Source organism: Mustela lutreola, chromosome 1 (genome assembly GCF_030435805.1).
Source record: "Mustela lutreola isolate mMusLut2 chromosome 1, mMusLut2.pri, whole genome shotgun sequence".
NCBI classification, from domain to species: domain Eukaryota; kingdom Metazoa; phylum Chordata; class Mammalia; order Carnivora; family Mustelidae; genus Mustela; species Mustela lutreola.
In genome coordinates this window covers 70,805,176-70,828,243 of record NC_081290.1, presented here as the reverse complement: position 1 = coordinate 70,828,243, position 23,068 = coordinate 70,805,176, and the positions used below count along the sequence as shown (strand labels likewise).

Sequence of the window (23,068 nt, the reverse complement as noted above, 5' to 3'; positions counted from 1 at the left end):
TTACATTCATTGCAGGTTTGACATAAGTCCATGTTTTATTTGTCAGGAGAAATCATGACAATGAGTAATTGTTTTTTTTTCCTCAGAGATCATTTTGTTGGTTTTTGTTTGTTTGTTTGTTTGTTTTGTTTTCCTCAGAGATCATTTTACAGTGAAAAACTGGCAGCATAGTTTTTGCCTTCACAAATACTTTAACATAAGGCTGCCAGCATCTTTCCCTTATACATAAGGGAAAATATTTTGATGACCTCTGGTAAAAACAGACTGTGTGGTTAAATGATAGGTATGTAGTCAGGTCCCCAGTTATAGTTTGAGTTGCTTCTTGAACACAGGCTTCACACAATGTGACCAGTGATCCTACTCCCAAGGACCCTGCTTCATACTACCCTTGTCTTAAAGCCAGAGTTCCGATTTCTGATTTTGAGTTAAAAGGAAAAAAAGATTGTTAACTTAAATTAAGTTTTAATAAACAAAACTAATAACAGAAACATCCCTAATTAGATTCTGGAGTGGAAGCAAGAAACCACCCAGAGACAAAGAACAAAAATGATCCCTTCAGGACTTTATTTTGGGCTTTTGTACACATGTGACCACATGGAACTAGACACAAATTTAAAAGGTAGATAAATATATAATATTTAGCAATTTAGATCAAGTTACATGTACAGTCTTCAGTATTAATAATTATATTGTTTTTTAGGAAATACAATTACTAATCATTGTCAGGTCTCTCAATTTCCTGGTAACAGTGCTTCCGGTTAAAACGTCAAAGAACATTTTTCTACAACACAGCTCCATCTTTGCTGAGTATCATCATACCAAAACAATTAATGGGATTCTCTTTTATTCAGGGCTTTAAATGTGAGTTTATTTCCTATCCACCTGTACTCACTCACACACACATTAATGTAATGTTTACCTAAGGTTTCCAAGTATCTCAGTGGGCATTTATACTTGCAGATCCAGTCCAAGATCTGCATACCCTGAACTTAACTTGCCAAGAGCTGTGTATGTTGTTAAGGCTAACACCTGGAAACTGTGTTTAGAATCTGTCAATTACCAAGATTCCCCTAAATAATTTCTTACTACGAGCCTGATTTCCTTAAATAAAACATATAAAGTAAATTCCATAAAACTATTAGGGAATATCTGAAATGCCATTAGATTTGTTGGGGCCATTTAGTCAAGAAAATATAAAAACCGTGAAGTTAAGCTAGCTGTCTTAAAATTATACTTAAAAAAAAAAAAGACTACACTAGAAATTGTTTCATAAATTTCATCAACTTCAAATGCTTTTGCAGTTTACAGTGGTGTGTCACATATTAGTTCCTTGCAGCCTTTTTCATTTTGACCTTCATTTGTATCGGGTAACAGGGTTTTCAGGGGTGTGGATCATGGTTATATAATTCACAGTGGGAAAATATCCATCAATAAGATCAAATTCATACAACAAAGCCTAGTGAACACAATTGTCTTGATTTGAACATGAGCAAAATTCTCCCCAATACAACCATGATGCCCAGCTTCCAGAGGCACGTAGGCAAACTTCTTTCCTGATGCTGGATTGTCCTGTAAGGAGCAATCAAGATTAAAATCCAGATGTTCTACCCAGGAGTGTTTCAGTCTTTGGTTGACAGACGGAGTAACACACGCCTGATGTCCTGGGGGAATGGCATACCCTGCCACAGTTTGAGGAGTTTTGGCCATTCTCATCATGGTCATTATAGGATGTCAAAGTCTTAATGTTTCCTTTATACAGAGTCCAAGGAAATTTAAATCCCTCAGCTCATCATAAATTAAAGGAGGCAGATCGTTACAGACTGTTTTCTGTTCTAAATAAGTGTTTTTTTTTTTTTTTTTTTTTTTTTTTTTTTTTTTTTTTTTTTTCCTTGAAGCGCTTGTCTCTGACCAAAAAGAAGCACATCCAGGCATTAGTGGTTGAGGCTGTATGTTGCCCTGCCAGGAACAGTTCAGTCAGCAAGCCTGCTACCTCATCATTTGTCAAAGGACACCCATCTTTGTAAGTAGAATCTAGTAAAGTTTCGAGAGTGTCATCAATTTCTTTTACTGACTATCTGCATTTCCAGATTGCTTTACAGAAAATATTCTTGATCTTTCAATGACCTTTGTCCCCGTATATGAAATAAGACAAAGGGAGCCAACCTGGCACCAGCCAAGCCACGTGGGTAACACCTGCATCCAAATCTGCATATAGCGGTGCCACTCTCTCACTGAGTTGACTTCTGCTTTCCTTTCCATTTAACAATGGCTGGCTGTTAAAATGATGAGCTCGGAGCTTCAAACGAATTTTTTTCTCCACTTTATCCCCAACTTGGAAAGGATTCTTTTGTTTCCTTTTCAGTTATGTAAATGTGTTGTCTAATGTGGGCCATATTAAGGCCACTTTTTTAAAACATTTTCTTCTGCTCCAAAAAATAAATAAATAAATAAAAATAAAGAAAGAAAGGGGAAAAAAAAAACTGGATTAGGCCCATCCTATGCAGCTCCCTTCCCAAATACAGGTGTTGTCAGATGACTGTGGACATTGTTGGCATTCAGGTCTTCATATTTACCAGTAAGAAATAGTGCAGCAGCAGCACCCAGAAGGTAAGTAAATGTCTTGCCCTCCAGGGTAAAACTACAGGTTCATACTTCTCATGCATTTCCTAGAGATTCATTTGGACTTTTCCCAAATCCTATGGCATATCCAAGGAATGGAACTGGAGAGAAAATGTGTGGTGGACACTTCTTCATGGCTGGCAGGGGAGCCAGGAGGCTGAAGGCGAGGCAGAGCAGTCGACTAGGCCACGTGTCAAGATGCTGGCGATTGCTGCTGGTCACCTACCCCACAGACTGCCCTAGCACCGGCTGCCTGCAGGAAACCCAGCACTACCATCATGACCCTGCAGCAGGTAATAATGGTTTATGTGAGGACGCTGTAGCCTGAGGTGCCCCCATCCTCCCAATTAATGCAGCCAGAGAAAATAGCAGATGGGGGTCTAGAGACAGCCTGGACCCCTGGGTCTCCTGATCTTTGATTAAAAAAAAAAAAAAAAGACTTTTAAAAGTTACACTTCCATATTCAGAGAAGAAAATTCCTAAGGCTAATTTGGTGAGATTCCTGTAGTTTTGATGGATCTTTCGGGGAGCATTTTTTCCTTATTTCTGTACCTTAAAAAAGTTAAGCTCTATGGCTCTGCGGTGTCTGAGAGGAAGGGATAAATAGAAGACGAACTCTCTCTAGATCCTCAGTGGGTTTCAATGTTAGAAAGAACCCTAAGTCGCTCTGGTTCTTTACCCTATTCAGGAGTCTTCATAGATCCCTGGCTAAGTTTATCCAGACTATTTAAGTTCTGTGCTCTTCTCCTTCTCCTTCTGCCTCTCTTCTTCCTCTTCTCCCTCCCCTTCCTCCTCCTCCTCCTCTTAGAACTGCATATAGGTTTGTCTGTATCTTAACAGGAAATGAATATGATCATATACAATAAAGTTTGTTAACTTAATCATATGTACCTGACTCATGGCTGAATCTTTAGATTTTTGGCAGCATTAAAAATCTTAGTGTGGGGGCGCCTGGGTGGCTCAGTGGGTTAAAGCCTCTGCCTTTGGCTCAGGTCATGATCCCTGGGTCCTGGGATCGAGCCCTATATCGGACTTTCTGCTCAGCAGAGAGCCTGCTTCCTCCTCTCTCTCTCTGCCTGCCTCTCTGTCTACTTATGATCTCTCTCTCTGTCAACTAAATAAATAAAATATTAAAAAAAAAAAATCTTAGTGTGGTAGGCAGGATAATGGCTTTCCAGAGATGTCAATGTCTTAGTCCCAGGAATTTGAATATGTTATGCTACATTGCAAGGGTGGCTTGAAGTAGCAAAGGGAATTAAGCATGCTAACCAGCTGATTTTAAAATTGAGTATTTTGGATTATCTGGATGGGTCTAATGCGATCAAAAATGCTCTTAACATTGGAAGAGAGAGGCAGAGGAAGAGGTCACAGTGCTTTGGTGGGAAAAGGACTCCAGTCTCCCTTGCCGGCTTTGAGTAACAGGAAGGGGACCCCGAGCCAGGGAATGCAGGCAGCCTCCTGAAGCCAGACATGGCAAGGGGACGGATTCTCCCCTGGAGCCTTTGGAAAGGAAGGTCACCCCCCCCCCCCCCAATGCCTCAATCTTTGCGCAGGGAGATCTGCATCAGACTCCTAACCTACAGAACTGCAAGATAATAAATTTGCATTGCTTTAAGCCACTAAATTTGTGATTTGTTATAGCAGCAGCAGAAAACTCACTGACTGAGTTCTCTCTGAAACCTCACTTTCGCCTGTTTCATGTGATCACAGGATCAAATGTGTTCACATAGAAGAGTTATTATTGCCAAACAAAATGTAAATGCTCCCAGAGTTGACTGTGAAGTAGTAATTAGCTAATTTATGAGTTAAGTGTGGACATTTATAGCAATACAACACCTCAAAAAAAAAATTAGAGGGTTGCCTGGATGGCTCAGCTGGTTAAGCATCTGCCTTTGGCTCAGGTCATGATCTGGGAATCCTGGGATTGAGTCCTGCATCCGGCTCTCTGCTCAGCGGAGAGCCTGCTTCTCCCTCTGCCTCTGCCTGCTGTTCCCCCTGCTTGTGCTCTCTTCTCTCAAATAAATAAAATCTAAAAAAAAAAAAAAAAAGAAAAAGAAAAGAAAAAGGAAAAGTAGAGTTGGAAATCAGGAAGTCCTCCACAACATTAGCACATTTTCTGCAAGTGTTTATGTTCATGAAACTTAAAACTGACTCATGGAACACTCTACTCTTTGGAATGCTGTACAAGGCCGCAACGAAAAAAAAGAAGAAAAACCAAAAAAAGTTAAATTGTTGATACTGGCAGTCACCATGGCTGTTATATTTGGTTTCTAGAGTTTTTTATTCAGTACTGCCAAGAGCTTTTTGTAGACGAAGGACTGTCATTAATGAAATCTCAAAATGAACTCAATCTAAACATTGGAGAAGAAAGATTTCCTTACTTAAGAATTTCCCTGGGCTGGTATGTGTGAGAATCACACTTGAGTGAATACAGACAGTGTGCAGAGAGAAGAAATGCTCTGGGACTACTTTTCATATTTGAGAATATGAGAGGTCCTGAGAATATAATTGTGGCCTCCCACGAGTCCATGGGATCTACCAGTTGGAGGGCAGACCTCTTTTTGTGCAAAACCTATGAGCTAAGCACAGATATAAAAGACAGTAAAAATAGCCACAGACTCTAAATAGCTCATGCAACTGTACAGAGAAAAATAGTTTTACATTATTGATGCCAGAAATGACAAACTAGAGTGGAATCAAAATTATAAATATTCTGGTACACACACACATAATGCTGTTTTAAAAAGTGAGATTTACATGTTACCCATGTAATAAATTTGTGAGTTGGTATATTGTGTATTATACAAAGTTAGTATAGAGGGTTCTTTGTTTACTTGATTCTAATCTTTGATATCCAGTTTTTCTCCAGCTCTGAGAGAAGAAAGCGTTTTAGAAACACAAGGCAAGTAGGGCTCTCATAGTCTGTAGGGTTCTGACTGTTAAGGGTGTGGTGCAACTGCCCTTAGAGGGCCATGAGGTACTGGATGAGCTCATTGAATTATCTTACTTGGCTCATGGAATCTCCATGTTTAAAAGGAAATGTTTTATTTAATGCCTCTAGACAATTACTAAAAAATAGTGTTATTGAAGCTTTATTGTCCTGGAGACTCTTTTTGTTGGATAAAAGAAAAGTTTAAAGAAAATATTTTTTTTTTCCTCTAGAATTTCAGTCTAGTATGCCGCCCAGGCCTCTGAACCCAGCTTTGAACTTGAGTCTAAAGAAAACGTTTGATCTTCTTTGTCTTTCAACTTGACAAAATGTCTTTCTTCTTTGAAATCCACGTTTTGTTTTATGGGTCCTTGTCAATGTGTTTTAGAAATGAAAAGCTCTTGGGGGTAAGGTATGAGTCTTTTTGTTTAACCTTTGAACGTCCTCCTAAGTGCCACTCTACTAGGTCGACATTCCAAAAATATTGCTCATTAAAATGCTCATTCTCCCTGTAGTGGTTTGGAATGGTAGTAGGTGTTGGATTTAGCTTTTAAATACAAAAACATTTCATTTCTTCAACAAATATTCTTGAGGCCCTTCTGCATGGCAATAATTAAAGTGCTTTGAAGGATGAACTCACATAGGCTATAATATGATCAAGTTGTGTGGTTGATACATAAGAAACTTAAAAAGTGATTCATGGGTTAGAAAAAATATATATTCTCTTACCGGGACAAGAAAACCTAACTTGTTGCCAAATGATATTACTCAGTGAAATGACCAAGCCATACCAGATTCTAGCCCTATAATAGCTACCCTTCTCTGAATGAAATAAAGATGCAGAGAAAAAAGCAAAGTTATATCTTATTAAGCAGGTGGGGGTTTTGCTTTAATTCTGTGCAGAACCCTAGTGACCTAGACTGAACCCTGTGAGAAATTCTTTCCTACACACTCCCGGCCTGAAATGCCCATTCAGTGTCTCTCTTCCATAAAGTAGGGTGTGTGGACAGGCAGGGCGGGTGAAGAAAAGACGAAATAGAAACCAAATGGTCATAATAGAGAAAAATATAGGGAAGAAATATCTTTTATTAAAATGTGTCCCATGAGTCTACATAGAGTAACAAGGATAGCCCAGGCCTTGTTCTAAATGATCTTCTCCAACTCAAAGATTAACTTTTATTAGGAGGCCTCTGATGTTGCCTTCATATTTTGGAAATAAATTAGAAGTATGGCTGTTTTTATTTTAGATCAAAAAACTTGTTCATCGGCTTTCTGCCTTGGCAGGAAACCTATTTCAGCTGAAGACTCACCATTAGAGGGAATATATTAGCTGCTAAGATAGCCATTAATAAGTAAGGATATAATCATGTGTAGTTCAAGTAAATGCACTTGCATAAGACTTTGGACTACCTCTTGAATAATAAGGCATCACTGATAAAATCAGAGACTTTTTTTTTCCTCCCTGGCATTTGTCATTTACTCAATTTTCATTTAAAAAAAGGCACTTATTTTGGCTGGCCTTCAGAGAATTTCTGATTCCCCAGCTTGCCGATGTCTTTTAATGCCAGAGTGCAACACTGCCTGTGACCTTCATCTATATTTCAACCGTAGGCTAAGTCTAGAAATAGACATCAGAGCATACTGCTATGTTAGCAAACTCCATCACAGAGACACCATTTTTTTTTTTAAGATTTTATTTATTTATTTGACAGATAGAGATCACAAGTAGGAGAGATGCAGGCAGAGAGAGAGAGAGGAGGAAGCAGGCTCCCTGCTGAAGCAGAGATCCCGATGCGGCACTCGATCCTAGGACCCTGGGATCATGACCTGAGCTGAAAGCAGAGGCTTTAACCCACTGAGCCACCCAGGCGTCCCTGGAGACACCATTTTTAAGGATAACTGAAAAGTTTTGTTCTTAACGCTATGGGAAAATAAAGAAAGCCAACATGACTGCGTCAGACGGTGAGAAAGACGCATTACCCATGAGAAGAGGAACTGGATCCCCAGGGCTCTCTGGTCCAATACTGGGGTGGTCCTGGGGGAACCTTAAAGTCTAAGGCAGAAATGATTGGTGGAGTGGCAACCACACATGCAGCTTTTCACAGTGGGAGCAGATACTCCAAAGTATCTAAGAGAATATTAGAGTATGTGATGTCACCCCCCTCATCCCTTCTTTACTGCCAGTCTGGCTTTTACCCTTCCATTGTGCCCATTTCTCAGAGACTACTTTGAATGAGTAGTGATCACCAGTGACCACCAACACTGTCCCCAATGCTGTCAGCTCCTTTGTATTCTTAGCCTATCTTCAGTATTTTACACTGATGGCTACTGGTCATTTTCCTCAAATGTTTATCCTTTGGTTTCCATCATATCCCACTCTTCCAGTTTTCCTCTTGCCTCCCTGACCATCCCTTCTCCTTTCCCCCTTCCCGACCATTGCTTCCCAGTGAGAAGATCAAAAGAAAAAGTATTTAAAATTTGTTTTGGCCACTGAAAAATACACACTTTGAGGGATATAGATAAACTAGCTAAATATAAGCTTACTTGTTAATTTGATTGTCCATAGTAACATTCACACATTCATAGAATAATATGCAATGGAGAGATATTAATTTTTCCATTCTCACATTTCATGAAATAACTCTATGCAAAATCTTATATGTGTCCTTCAGTGTCAGTCTCTGTATTCAGTAGAGCCATTTCCCAGTCCTTAAATATAGTTTCCCTGGATACATCCATTTAAGATGAAGCCTTTTGGAATTTTGAATGATAATGTCACCGGAAGTGTTATTATCCTGTTAGGGACATTGGTACAAAATTATTTGCACAGCATCAGGACAGCAGTTTTTTCATTTGTCTTGTAGATGCCTATTTATGATCTCTGCAATGTAATCACTCTCTTTCTTTAAATAATTGCAATAGGTTTGCTTATAAGGATATCTAATACTTATAATTGTGAGGTCCTGCCTTCTGGAATAATTAAATAGGTATTTTATTTCTAAGGCCTGTGTTTTATGAAAGGTGGCTTCCATCAGCATATACAGCTAGCATTAATTGAAGCCCTTTGTGTCTGGACAAAACATCAATTTTCCTAAATATTACTTTGGTTTTCAAATAGAGTTATCTGCTAACCTGAGTTTTTGGTTTCCTTAAGATTTGTTTGTTGTCACTTTGCACAGAAATTGTGTTGATTTATGGCTTAAAAATACAATTAATTTAATATGTTGTGTTACATTATAATGCCTTTTGTCCCTTAAAGTTCGGCTTTTAAATCTCTTCATTCTATTTATAAATATAACAAATGTTAGCAATCTCTTTTAAGGAGTTTTTGAAATTTTTTTTTCTGTTTTTAAGCTTAATAGTTAATAAAATATCTTCAAATATTTTAAACAGCCTTTATAGATTTAATCTATGGGGTGCCTGAGTGACTCAGTTGTTAAGTGTTTGCCTTCAGCTCAGATCATGATCCCAGAGTCCTGGGATCGAGGCCCGCTTTGGGATCCCTGCTGAGCAGGAAGCCTGCTTCTCACTCTCCCACTTCCCCTGATTGTGTTCCCTCTCTCTCTCTGTTTCTCTCTGTCAAATAAATAAATAAAATCTTTAAAAAAAAAAAGAAATAAATTTAATTTATTTAATTTCATTTTGTACTACTTTTATTATGCGGCTTTAAAAGACAAACATTCCCAGGTACTAAAAATGTTGTATAAATCTAACAAAACAAACTTATACATATGATGAAATACTAGTTTCAAATATTCCAATACTGTAATGTAGTAAAATGCAAACTCCAAATCCCAAAATATAAATTAGCTCTGGATTTTAAATTGTCAACTCAAATAGGTCAAATTTTTATAATCATTACAACCACAGCATATCACATATGCAGAAACTTTATTTTTTTTTTAAGAATTATTTATTCGTCCTACAGAGAGAAAGAGAGAGAGGAAGGAAAGAAGCAGAGGGAGGGGGGAGAGAGCATCTCAAGCAGACTCATGTGCACACAGAGCCCAGCACATGCTCCATCCCACAGCTTCAAGACGGAGCTGAAATCAAGAGTTGGTGACTTAACTGCCCTGCAGATTCCTTCTTTTTATATATATATACAAATTAAAAAAAATGTGTGTATATATATATGTATATATACTTATATACATATTTTATATATATGTATATATATACACATTTTTAAATTTGTTTATTTGATATATGTGTATATATATACATTTGAAAAATATATATATATTATATATATACGTATATATATATACGTATGTATATATGTACGTACATATACGTATATATGTATATATATACGTATATAAACATATATACGTATATATACACACACATATATATATTTTTTAAAAATTTGTTTATTTGACAGAGATCACAAGTAGGCGGAGAGGCAGGCAGAGAGAGAGGGGGAAGCAGGCTCCCTGCTGAGCAGAGAGCCCGATGTGGGACTCGATCCCAGGACCCTGAGATCATGACCTGAGCTGAAGGCAGAGGCTTAACCCACTGAACCACCCAGGCGCCCCCACAGATTCCTTCTTAAAAAGAAAAACAGCAATACTCCAGTCTTGGTTCTCTAATCTTCTTAAACTTAGTCTTATATCTTATTGGAATTGAAAAGTAAGTGTTTATTTAGGAAGACAGTTAACTGAGGTCATTTACTGTAAACCCATTTAATATGTCTGGGTTTTATGAGATGACTAAAGTCAATTTATTATTTTTTGTAAATGTTTATTGTCACTTACTGTCATCAGGATATAATGCAAACAAGTGTCAGGCTAGATTCTACCCACTCCAATGTCTTTAGTGAAAAATCACATCACAGTAATGTTACCTGTTCTGTAAGTCTCTTGAAGTCATAGCCCTATTCTCTGTGACATTCAACAGCCTTTTACAGCAAGGCTGACCTAAGGCAAATTCAGCAATATGCTTGTATCAGGATTTGGCTTATCATAGATTCTAACAACCATGAATCTTCAGAATCAGCAACTGGACAGATGATTCTGGGATTGAGTCTAGGGTGCTATACCTAAATATATAGGTTACAGGACTCTGGATTTTCATTCAACCAAATGTTGGGAAAATGTCTTTATAAAATTCTGAACAATCTAAAGAATATTCTAAACAGCTCTATACTTTTCCTGCATATCACCAATTTTTGCCAATGAAAGGCTTATTTCTTACATGCATCAGCCCAGCTTATCAAAGCCCAGCTATTGCTAAGAGCTAAACAAAGTTGAAGTACAGTTATTAGCCACCCCAAGAATGTGAACTTTCCAATTAAATGATGGATAACCTCATTTGAAATGTAAATTCCTGATATAGGCCTCTCCTAGATAGAGACTGGACCTAACATAAATTTATATTACACTGGTTATATTCAACAATTTAAAATAAATTATAGGGGCACCTGGGTGGCTCAGTTGGTTAAGTAAGCATCTGCCTTTGGCTCAGGTCACAATCCTAGGGTCCTGGGATCAAGCCCTGTAATGGGTTCCCTGCTCAGCGGGGAAACTGCTTCTCCCTCTTTGTCTGCCACTACCCTCTTCTTGTGCTCTCTTCCTCTCAAATAAATAAATAAATAAATGAATCTTAAAGAAATTATAAATACTCATTAAGGAAGTCAGTTACCATCCTAATTAATTGAGTTTATGTGCATTCCAGCCATGCAGCTGTCAGTCACTAAATGGGATAGACTGACCTTCATTTATAGCTGCTATCTCAATGACTCTCTTAGTCGAAGCAGATACATAGCTTTGTTCTTTTGATTCATGTTTTATATGCTGCACAACTCTTTTTTGTTCTCATGGATGTTAGCATGCCCTTTTTGGCCGGATGACTTGACTGGATTTTCCATTTTAGCACTCTTTGGGATCATAAGGAATGCAAGTACCTTTCTGTTTAACTTTAAAGATCTTTCAATTTGATACAATCCTTTGTTCTTACATGCATCTCAGGATTCTCGAACTCTTATGGATATTTCTATTAATTCTACACATTCCTCATGGCTTTCTCTGACTTTTGATAATAACTTATAAGGTCAGATATAACTGTTATTATACCCCATCCTGTGAGACATTCAATATAGGAATGCCTTCTCTTCTGAATGATCATTTTTAGAAAAAGAAAAAAAACCAGGTGGTGGTATTTATGTGCATGTGGTATATAGCAAAATCCCCAAATTTATATGTCCAACCCTGACACCTTCCTGAATTCTAGAGTTGTATTTCCAGCCACCCAACCATTGAATTTTGGACCCGCCTGTTCAGTCACTGTCCCCTGTGTCTTTCTCATGTCAGCACAAAAGCGCCACATTCATCCAGTATCCTTAGGCCAAATACTTATGAGTTGTTCTTCATTCCTGTCTTTTTCTTTTTCATCCCTCTCACCCTGCCCATCACCAAGTTCTGTTGCCTCTGCCTGTAGAACAGATCCTAAATCAACCTTGTCCAAGTCACCATCATCCCCCAGCGGTACTATTTCAAATCCCGTAACTGGCCTTGCTGTTCCCCTCTTGCCCCGTTAGCGTCCTTTCTTGATGCAATGTTTGTTAACATTGAAAATAGATCTTTCCCCTCTGCCCAAAACTCTCTAACATTTTCTTACCACACATGAAATGAAATCCAAACTGCTTACCTTGTCTGCAAATGAGACCTTTGCCGATTTCCTGACCTATCTTCTAGCCCTTTCCTTACCCACTAGACACCAGTCAGAGAGCTTTTTATTTTATTTTCCTCAAATTCACTAAGCTGTTTTCTGCCACAGGGCATTTGCCCTAGCCCTTCTCTCTGAATAGAGCACCATTTTCTCTTATTATAGGAAGATTCATTCATTTTGGATAATTAGAATTTCAGTGTAAATTTACCTCCTTAGATAAATATCTCCTGCCCATCTAATCTAAAGTAACCCCTATCACTGTCTTTCATTTCACTCTATTTTAATTCTGTCCATTATACTTCACAATATTTATCTTTCTCATGTTCACCATTTCTCTTCTCCAATAATACATGCAGATAATGTTTATTTCATTCACTACCATAATGCCAGGGCATGTGGGGGTATGACAGGCATTCAGTGCATATGTTTTTGTGTGTTTAAAGATTTTATTTATTTATTTGTTGGAGAGAGAGAGCAAGAGCGTGTGCATGAGCAGAGGGGGAGCGGAAGAGGAAGAAGTAGATTCCCCCGCTGAACAGGGAATCCTAAAGCAAGACTTGATCCCAGGACCCCTGATCATGACCTGAGCTGAAGGCAGACGCTTAATGACTAAGCCACCATGGTGCCCTTTAGTGCATATTTTTAAAAGAATAAGCATTTGGAATATAATCCAGGTCTCAAGGTATCTAGGGACAGCCTCTGTTGCATATCCCATAGGTACCTCATTATTTAAACCATAATTGTTTTCTCCTATGGCCCCTGTGATAAATACCATCAATCACCTGTCAATGTAATTGTCTTTTGATGCCCTCATGGATTAGGGGGCCCAGAAAAGATTACTCAGAGGCTAATCTTCTTAATATTTTATTTTTGATCTAGTCTACACATTTAATTATTATTATATTTATTAATATGACAATTTTAACCACTTATGTTTATTTTAACCATTTATTTAAATTTCTTTAGATATTCCAAACTACATTTAAATATCTATATTAAATTTTTTTAAACATACTTCATCTGACTCACTAACAAATAAAACCTTAAACTCTTATAAGTCTAGAAAATAAAACTTACACATAAGCTGAACTAAGATTCCACATTCTTGGAAACATTCCAGTATTGCTTATGAAACTAGTAAAATTGTAATGTAAAAACCCCAAATCTAAGTCAACTACCATTTACACATTTTTTATTAGAATTACAAAATTAATCAAAGAAGAAAAATTCCCTTAAACCTAAAATATCTAATATGCACAGATTTTTCCCCTTCACCACAAAATGTTCATATTACATGTAGATTTTATTTACTTCATAATTTTGATACTTAAGTCAACTCTTCCTGGGGTTGAGAATATAATTATGTAATGTCATACAGTTTTGAGGTTACCACCCCAAGCGATTTTGAGGGTTTACTACTCAGCCGGCTGAGGTTGCATACAAATAAACAGTCTGGGCTGGAAGTGAGCTCTTACACTGCAAATGTGCAGGTGAACTTTTGTTTTTTTATGCCACCACCTGACAGTCCAACCCTTCGAGGAGTGAAGCGAATGTCCTCCAGATGGGGCAGGCTTGATGTTTCTTCCTTGGACTCCACTTACACATTACGTAGTTCCCACATGTGATGAATTTGCAACCCCCTCACAACATTTGCAGCTCATTTTCCTCTCTGAATAAATTGGATTGTTTCTTTCTTTGTCTTGTAAAGTATTTAATTGTCATCTGATTGGATCCTGCATCTATTTTAAATATTTTTTCTCACTCTCCTTCTACAATTTCAAGGTCATGTTAATATCACCTCAAGGCAGAAACATGAAAATAAACCTGTCTTTTCATCTACCTTCCCCATATCACCTCTCTTGGTTTTATCATTGGTCTCAAATTTATTCCCTCCTCCTCATTCTCACTGCCCTTGCCTTAGTTCGGGTTGTGATTTTTTTTTCTCCTCACTTGCACTCTTGTTCTTCTCCACAACTATTCAGCCCCACTTAACATTCCATGCGTTTGTCAAAGTGATTTTTCTTAAATGCAAATCTGCTCATATCATTATGCTTAAAATCTTTTCAGAGTTGTAGGTAACCTTCAGGATGAAGTTTAAACTTCTTAACATGGCATTTTCATCCATCCATTTATTTTCCATCCATCTTCTATCCATCAAACAGAGTTCCTACTCACTATTGGGTGTTCCATTTTGTCTCTCTTTCTATTTGTAAAACCTTGTTTATTCTTACATTTTCTCATTCCCCTACTCTCCCTACCACCCTGTCTTCAGGTAGATTGACCTATGTCCAGTTTCTCAAATATGCTACCATCTCTCATGTCTTGGTTTCCTTCCAGAAGTTCCTTCTGTCCAGAATTCTTTTCCTTCCTCAGCCACTGGACTACATTGGACTCATTTTTCAAAGTTTAACTCAAGCAACAATTTCTCTAAGTATCTTCCATCACTCGATTCCTTATTTGGGATTAGTTACAACTTTTTGAAGCTTCCATATAACCTTATGCATATATATATGCATATAACCTTATGCATATATATGTATGTATAATATATATATAAACATTATTATATATATGCATATATATAAGCATCATTATATATATATATATGCATTAGTTACAGTGTTGTAATTCATGATTTTGTTGTCCATCTCTTCAAATTCACTGAGTTTTTACCTCTACATCTCTAGTGTATAGAGCAAATTAGACATTCTAAAAACTTCTAAAATAGGTAAATAAATAAATAAGTGAATGAATGAATAAAAGATGCTCATCTCTCAGGTTGATTATGTTTGGTCACCAAGCCATTGCTAGGGATTATCTTTAACTGTTGCTTGACAGTTTAAAAAGTTCACCTTCAGCTAAGGTCTCAGATTGGGTCTCAGTCTCTCATTGGAACAAACAATATATTGTCTGCAAAATCCTGAGGGAAAACTTGTATTTCTTTTCCGTTTTTTTTTTTTTTTTAAAGATTTTATTTTTAGTAATTTCTACACCCAATGTGGGGCTTGAACTCAGAACCCTGAGATCAAGAGTCACACTCTCCACTGACTAAAGCAACCAGGCACCTGAAAACTAGTATTTCTTGAGAGCACTTAGCACAAAGACCAAAGGTAGGAGACTGTTTTCTTCTTTAGCATTCATATGCATTCAAAAGGCCGTAAAAAAAAAAAACAAAAAACCTTAAGAAAATACAACACAAATGCAGGAAACCACACATATCAAATATGTGGATTGATAGATTATTGTAAACCAAACAACCATGTCACAAAATAGAATTTTTCTAGTTGCCCCAGAAAACCCTTCCATGTATTCCATCCTAATCACAATTTGCTCCCACCCCCCAAAGTAGGTAATCATTTATGTTTTAGAAAGTTATTTTATTATCCCAACATGCATACTTACGTACTATATTTTTGCTTTGCCCATTTTTTTTTTTTTAACGTTGACATATCTTTTAAGTGTCTTTTCATCTCTAGGCTCCTCTTCTACTCCTTTTATTTGTTGGTAACTTATCTGTTGAAGAAATAAGGCCAAATGACACGTAGAGTTTCAGACCATCTGGGTTTTTCTGATTTCAAATTCTTGGTGAGGCTCTGTATATTTTTGTGTCTTTGATGTTTCCTAAAATTGGCAGCTGGATCCGAAGTCTTAATCAGACCGATATTTGATCTCTTTGGCAAGACTGTAGGTGGCTTTATGTTCTCTCACCAAGAAACATATTTTTGCTAGTCTTTCTTTTGGACATGTCAGTAGTGATTGATACACATGGCCTAGATTTAATTCATTAGATGTTGCAATTCTTTTTTTAATTTGCTGGAATAGTTTCATAAAGAGATATTTTCCTCCTTTACAATAGGCTAACCAGTGGTACAGTTCATGTCAGAAATACATAATAAATGCTTGATTCTTTCTCTTCATTTTCTAGTTTCCAAAACAAATAGTTGATTCCCTGTTAGCCTTTGAAACTGACAAATTAATTTTAAAAAATATATCATTGTGAACTTTTGGATTTAAAGATTTTACAGGTTTTAATCTATGCATTACTTACTCTTACTGAAACTCAAAGTAACCGATCTCTGGCAAGCGGGACCACTTCAGTTTGGCCCCCAAGTTGTTTGGGTATGACTCTTATTTTCTCTGATAGCTTTCTTGCTATGTGGAGTGATAGAATGTTCCAGGCTTCTCTAGCACATTTCCTGCCTTGCATCTACGAAACCTCCCTCTAGGAAGAAATGATATTTAGAAACCACCATTAGAGATGTTATTAGATGTGTTAGAGATGCTTATTACTACCAGAATGGTCATGTTTCTGGCCAAAGTGACTATTTTTTAAAGAGCCAAATTCTAAGAGTACTCAGTTTGTTATTCCAAGTGGATAGGGTTAGAAGGATTGTGATAAACTGCTTTCCTCTACCCTAAATTACTTTAGCTAACTGCAAGTTTGTTGGAAATTTGCACCTCATTTTGTCTACTTTTGAAATATGAGTGCATTTAGTAACACCGTGTCCCAGACAGCTATCTTCATGGTCATTACCAACCTGTGCAGGTCAGAGGCTATCGAGTTGAGAGTGAATTTAATGAAAACCTAGCCCAGGGTTATCTCAGAGGCTGTCTTAAAACTTGCAGAGCTGTGCTCCTGAGCAAATTTTTTTCTGGAAGCCTCAGGGCAATGCTTCCTCAACAAGAACCCTAATATAAATTGGAATTAAGCAAACATATACAGTGCAAGGGGAACAAGTGTTTAGCTTATCACTTCACGAATACAAACAAATCTGACAGAATGAACAATTCTTGCCACAATCATTTCACCATTTGTATGGTTTTTAATAAATAAATATGTTTTAAAGAAATCAAATTTCTCATTTGGAAGAAACTTAACTTCTCATTTCTTACACAACTGTTATATCCTTGAGGCAAATATAAATATCCAAATGAGAATCCTTTTTTTTTTCTTTTTCTTTTTTTTTTTTTAGTAATAGTCTGTACATTGACTTGAGTCATACTGTTTCTTAATTAATGTTGAGATTAGTTGTTGAACAAATACTAACAGCTATGATTCATTAAGCCCCTATAAAATGCTGGCTATTTTATGTATTTTTTAAAAGATTTTAATTATTCATTTGACAGAGAGAGAGAGTGCACAAGTAGGGGAGCAGGACAAGGAAAAGCACCCTCCCGCTGAGCAGGAAGCCTGGTGCAGGGCTTGATCCCAGGACCCCAGGAACAGGACCGCAGCCGAAGGCAGTCACTTAACCAGCTGAGCCACCCAGGTGCTCCATACATGTTTTGTTTTGTATCACTTTGTTTCTGTTATTCTCACAGTAACTCTGAAATATATGTAGTCATTTCTCCCTTTTATGGATTAGAAAATGGAGGGATGCATGGGTGGCTCATTTGGTTAACATCTGACTCTTGATCTCTGTGTGGGGCTTGATCTCAGGGTCATGAGATCAAGGTCTGCACTGGGTTCCACGATGTGTGTGGAGCCTACTTAAAAAAAAAAAAAAAAAAAAAAAAAAGGAGGATGGTGTATTTGAAGAAACATAGCCAGCAATTTTGGATCTGAGAATTCATTTTAGGACACTTTGTTTTCAGAGTCCCATTTTTATCTACTTTACCACACAGGCTTTGACCTCACAAACAGAAGAAATTGCATCTTCTTTCATGAGTAAAACAGAATTGTCTTTGTAGGCAATTCGTTATTGATGTCTCTTCTACCTCCTTGTTACCACTGATAAGAATAAAAATATAATTGTAACATTTCCACAAATTATGAGAGGAATAGATCTTAATATTCTAAGTGGCTAAGAACTTCGAGTTAAAAACAGTTCACCAACATTATCAAGTAGACAGTTGTGCACCCGCTAAACACCAGGTGCTGTGGGAGATACCAAGAAAAAGGCATGACACCTGCTCTTTAAAGACCCCATAACCTAATGAAGAAATAGATGGGTCATAAATAACACAAGGTGTTTCCTGGCTGTCAGAAATTCAGGCGACAATTGCTGTGCAAAGGCTGTCTGCCTGGATTAAAAAGATGTCTACACTGAAGTTGATGGGAGGGGGAGTGGACCATAAAGTATTTTGACAGGACAGATGTGGGTGATTTGAGGCTGGGAGAGGAGTGTGAGTGAAGGAGCAAGGTCTCTCACTGTGGGGAATGAGCCATTCAGAGAGTTGAGAGAGGCCCTGGTTTTGAGAGTCACACTGGGGAGGAACGGTCACCATCACAGGTACCTGAGCCTACACCACCACGCCCCTTATTGCTGCCACTTCTCAAACTTCGGACCCTTGCTCTGTCTCACTCTCCGCAGATAAGCTTGATCAACTTTAAAGAGAAAAAAGCAGTCTTAGATTTTAGTATGGAATGAACAAATCCACCAATATATGTACTTCTCGGCTCCTCCTTTTTCTTAGGGAAACAGAAAAAATGACTCTTCTAAGACTAATTTGTCTGCCTGCTTTAAATCCAATTTCCTCCGTTCCCCACCCCCAATCCTTGCCCCCACTTTTTTCTCTCTTTCTTTCAACTTCCCTCTCTCAGCTGGGTTTTTCTGAGCCAAATTCTTCCCTATTTACACATTCCCAATATAAATGAAAACTTCACTAGATTCTTGATCCCTGTCCAACTCCTCCTTATCCCTCCTGCTCTGTCCTTCATAACCAAATTACTGGAAATGGTTGTCTATAAATCTGCCTTGATGTCCTCATACTCAGTCCTCTCAACTCTGGCTTCCTGAAGCGTCTCTCCACTGAAGTAACTCTCCCTCAGTTCACTGATGACTTCATCGTGGCTAAGCCCTGTTGAGGATTTTCATTCCCATCTGTACCAGTCAAGGTAGCTAATGCAAACTTGCACAATGGGCAGACCCCTCAGTATCAATGGCATAACAGAATAAATGTTCCTTTCTCCACCACGTACTCTGATGCTGGTCAGATGGCCCCCTCCATCCCGCAGCTGTGCCATATGGAATATATACCTGATCGAACTATTCACTGCTGCTTGACAAACTACTCAAAATGTAGTGGCTTAAAACAAGGTCAATATTCATTTTGTTCATGGGCTTGCAATTTGGGCAGGGATTTATATATATAGTTTTTCTCTGTCCCACTCAGCATCTACTGGAGTAGCTCCAAGGCCAAGGACTAGGGTCATCCAGAGATATACTCCCCCATGTGTCTGGAGGTTGGTGCTGGCTGTAGCTGGGACCTCAGGGGCACTGTTGCGGGAACACCTACACGTGGTCTTCCCACATGGCTGCCGGGTTTCCTCACTGTGTGATGTCGGCAGGTATGACAAGAAAGTATAAGGCGGAGCCGAATGCTCTTTCTTGACCCTGCTAGAACTCATGGTGCGTCACTGGGGCTGGCTACTGCACTACTGAGTGGAGTCCTTAGCAGCACTGATGTGTTAACTCAATTTCCTTATGAAACCTTTCTCTTTCCTTCTTTATGACCTATATTCTCCTGGGCGTGCAGGGTGTATATGGGAAAACTGTGCCTTTCTTTCACTTTTGATGTAAATCACTTTGATGTAGCTCACTTTTATATTTTTGTTCTTAGGGCAAAACCCCAAATCTAGGATATGGTCTGACCCCATATACTTTTTCAATCTCCTCTTGAACCATGTTTCTCTCTCTCTCTCTCTTTTGAAGTTTTATTTATTTATTTTAGGAAGGGAAAGGGAGAGAGAGGAAGGAAGAAAGAATCCTGAGCAGTCTGAGCTGAGCATGGAGCCCCAAACAGGGCTCCATGGCAGGACCCTGAGATCATGACCTGAGCTGAAATCAAGAGTTGGATTCTTAACTGAGTCACCCAGGTGATGCTCTTTTGATTTTTCTGTTCCAGCCATATGAGCTGTATTAATCTTTTATCTAGGCTACATCCCTTGCACACTGGGACCTCTTACCTAGCTGTTTTCTCTTCTTGAAATGCTTTCCTTAGCTCTTGTGTGTCTTTTATAGGTAACTACTCTTGCCTTTTAAGATTAGTTCAAATCTATCTATTATATACCCTCTAATACAAGCATCTATATCTGCCTTCAAAGCAATAAGTTTCCTTATTTATGTTGGTTTTCATCTCTACAATATACGCTCATTGAAAGGGACCTACTTGGGTGCCTGAGTGGCTCAGTGGGTTAAACCTCTGCCTTCGGCTCAGGTCATGATCCCAGGGTTCTGGGTTCTCTGCTCAGTGGGGAGCCTGCTTCCCCCCCCTCCTCTGCCTGCCTCTCTGCCTACTTGTGATCTCGCTCTCTCTGTCCAAAAAAAAAAAAAAAAAAAACCTTAAAAAAAAAAAAGGAACCTATCTGTTAGAATAAGCAGGGATTAAAATCCGGCAGAGATAAAGGAACGTGCTGTGGCACTGAGGTTCTTCACCCCATCTTCTCTATTCCACAGAATGCCAATTTCCTGGGGCCCCACTTAGAGTATGAATATGGTAGGAAGTTGTGGCCGCTTAGTGTTGCAGACTGTGGAGACCTGTGTGCCTCCAGCAAGTAAGCCCACCAGGACTCTGAAATTCAATTGAGTTGCCTTTATGTGCTGGCAAGGGGACACTTTCACTGGCTCCAAGGGTCAATGCTCTATCTCTGAGTGTAGCAAAAAGTGAGCAACTGACATACATCAGATTACTCTCTTCAATTTGGTTATTGTGACTGCAATGGCAGAACAGCAGGATGAAAACTTATCGTGAACAAAATCTTTATGGAAGAACTTGAATGCATATGACTAAGTGAGGGAAGCTAATCCGAATAGGCTACATACTGTTTGACTCCAATTATATGACATTCAGCAAAAGGCAAAACTATGGAAACAGTAAAAAGATGAGTGGTTTCTAGGGGTGCAGAGAGGAATGACTAGGATTTTTAGGGCAGTGGGAATACTTTGTATGATCTGTATGATAATGATGGATATAGATAATTTTATATTTATCCAAACCCACTGAGTGTGTGACATCAAGGGTGAACCCTTGGGTAAACTATGGACTTTGGGTGGTTATAATGGATCAGTGAAGAGTCCTCCTTGGTAACAAACATAACAATCTGGTGAGTGATGTTGACAATGGGGGAGACTATGTATGTGTGGGGGGCAAGGTGTCTATGGGAAACCTCTGCCTTTCTTTCAATTTTGATGTAAATCTAAAACTGCTCTGAAAAAAGTGAGTCTTTTAAAGAAATTCTAATGACATCCTTAACTGTGACGGGATGACAGTAAGTACTGGCTGAGCATTTTTCCTATTCCTAGGCGTTAATTCTGAGGATTACTATGGAGATTGTGATTGTATTCATGATCTCTTGTGGCAGAACAAATTGCCCAAAACTAGTGGCTTAAAACTATAAATATTTACTATCTCTCAGTTACTGTAGGTCAGGGATTCCAGATTGGCTCACTTGAATTTTTTTTTTTTTTAGGATTTTATTTATTTATTCGACAGAGAGAGAGCATAAGTAGGCAGAGCAGCAGGCAGAGGGAGAGAGAGAGAAGCAGTTTCCCTGCTGAGCAAGGAGCCCAATGTGGGACTGGTTCCCAGAACCCTGGGATCATCACCTGAGCCGAAGGCAGCCGCTTAACTGACTGAGCCACCCATGTGCCCTCACTTGGATGTTTTTAACTGAATGTTTCTCATGGGCTTGCAATCAGGTATCATTTGGGGTTGCAGTCATCTGATAGCTTGCCTGGGCTGGGGGATCCATAGTAAAGATGTCTCACTCATGTGGCTAGCAAGTTGGTGGTGACTATTGGTGAGAGACCTCACTTTCCTCCCACGTGGGCCTCTCATAGAACTCCTTGAGTGTCTTCTGGATTTCCTCTAAGCTAACATTCCAAGAGAGCAAAGGAGAAGTGATTTTTTTTTTTTTTTTAATTCAGTGGTCACACAGCTTCCTTGATTCAGTATAGGAGAAGCCTTCACACAAAAGTAAAAATAACAAGAGATAAGGGTCATCAAGGATATCTCTAAGGTTGGCTATCCTAGTGACTTACCCAGTTCTCCAAGGCCAAGTTTGAGAGCTCTGATTATTGGCATAGGAATCCCAATTGCCTGAGGTTCTTTCTGTATCACAGTCCATAATGGTCTGATGACTTTATAAATAAGAGGGAAATGGGAGGGGGGATAGACAGAATTATGCCCCCCCCAACTCCCAGAACTTGTGACTATATTATCAAGGTAAGTTTTTTTGCAGATATAATTAACTTAAGGATCTTGAGATGGGGAGAGTGTCCTGGATTATCCAGGTGGGCTCAAATGTATTCACAAAGGTCACGCACAACAGAGTCAGGAGAGGCAGAGGGGATAGGGCAATAGCAACTTAGGCTTGAGGGATTCATGGCCATGAGGTAAAGAAAACAGATAGTCTCCAAGAGCCTGAAAAACCTGGATTCATCCCTAGAGCCTTCAGAAAGAGCATAGCCTGGCTGACACTTTGATTTTAACTCCGTAAGATTTTAGCTTCCAACTTTTGACCTCTAGAACTGTAAGATAACACATTTGTTTTGCTGTAAGCCTCTGTTCGTGGTATGTATTTATTTATTTATTTATTTATTTATTACAGCAACAGTAGGAAATAATGCAGGGAGTGAGAAGGAGGAGACCTATTTGGGGGAGAAAGTGGGGTGTGCTTTTCAACTTGTTCATCCTCTGAATGTTACAAGGCTGTCATTGGTAAACTCTGTGTGAAGAGGAGTAATAAACATTTCCCCCCGTTGATCTGTTGTTTGCTGAGCTCCCAGGCTTGTAGTCTTGCTCTGCTACTCCCAAAGCCTGATTGTAACTTCAAAATGGAGAGGATGACATCTTTGTAACCAAATTGAGACTGCCTTCATTATTCAAAATGACTAAAAAATTATGGAA

General features: G+C 38.5%; 1 long non-coding RNA gene and 1 pseudogene across 1 annotated transcript in view; one reads left to right on the top strand and one right to left on the bottom strand.

Annotated features, from left to right (window-relative positions):
* Window positions 1-1,342: 1,342 nt before the first annotated feature.
* Window positions 1,343-2,896, bottom strand: LOC131827514 (lanosterol 14-alpha demethylase-like; annotated as a pseudogene).
* LOC131827519 (uncharacterized) overlaps window positions 2,780-23,068 on the top strand; it is a 49,977-nt gene continuing 29,688 nt past the window's right edge. Inside the window, exon 1 of the long non-coding RNA XR_009352040.1 lies at window positions 2,780-2,912. This is a non-coding gene — a long non-coding RNA (uncharacterized LOC131827519). The remainder of the gene's footprint in view (window positions 2,913-23,068) is intronic.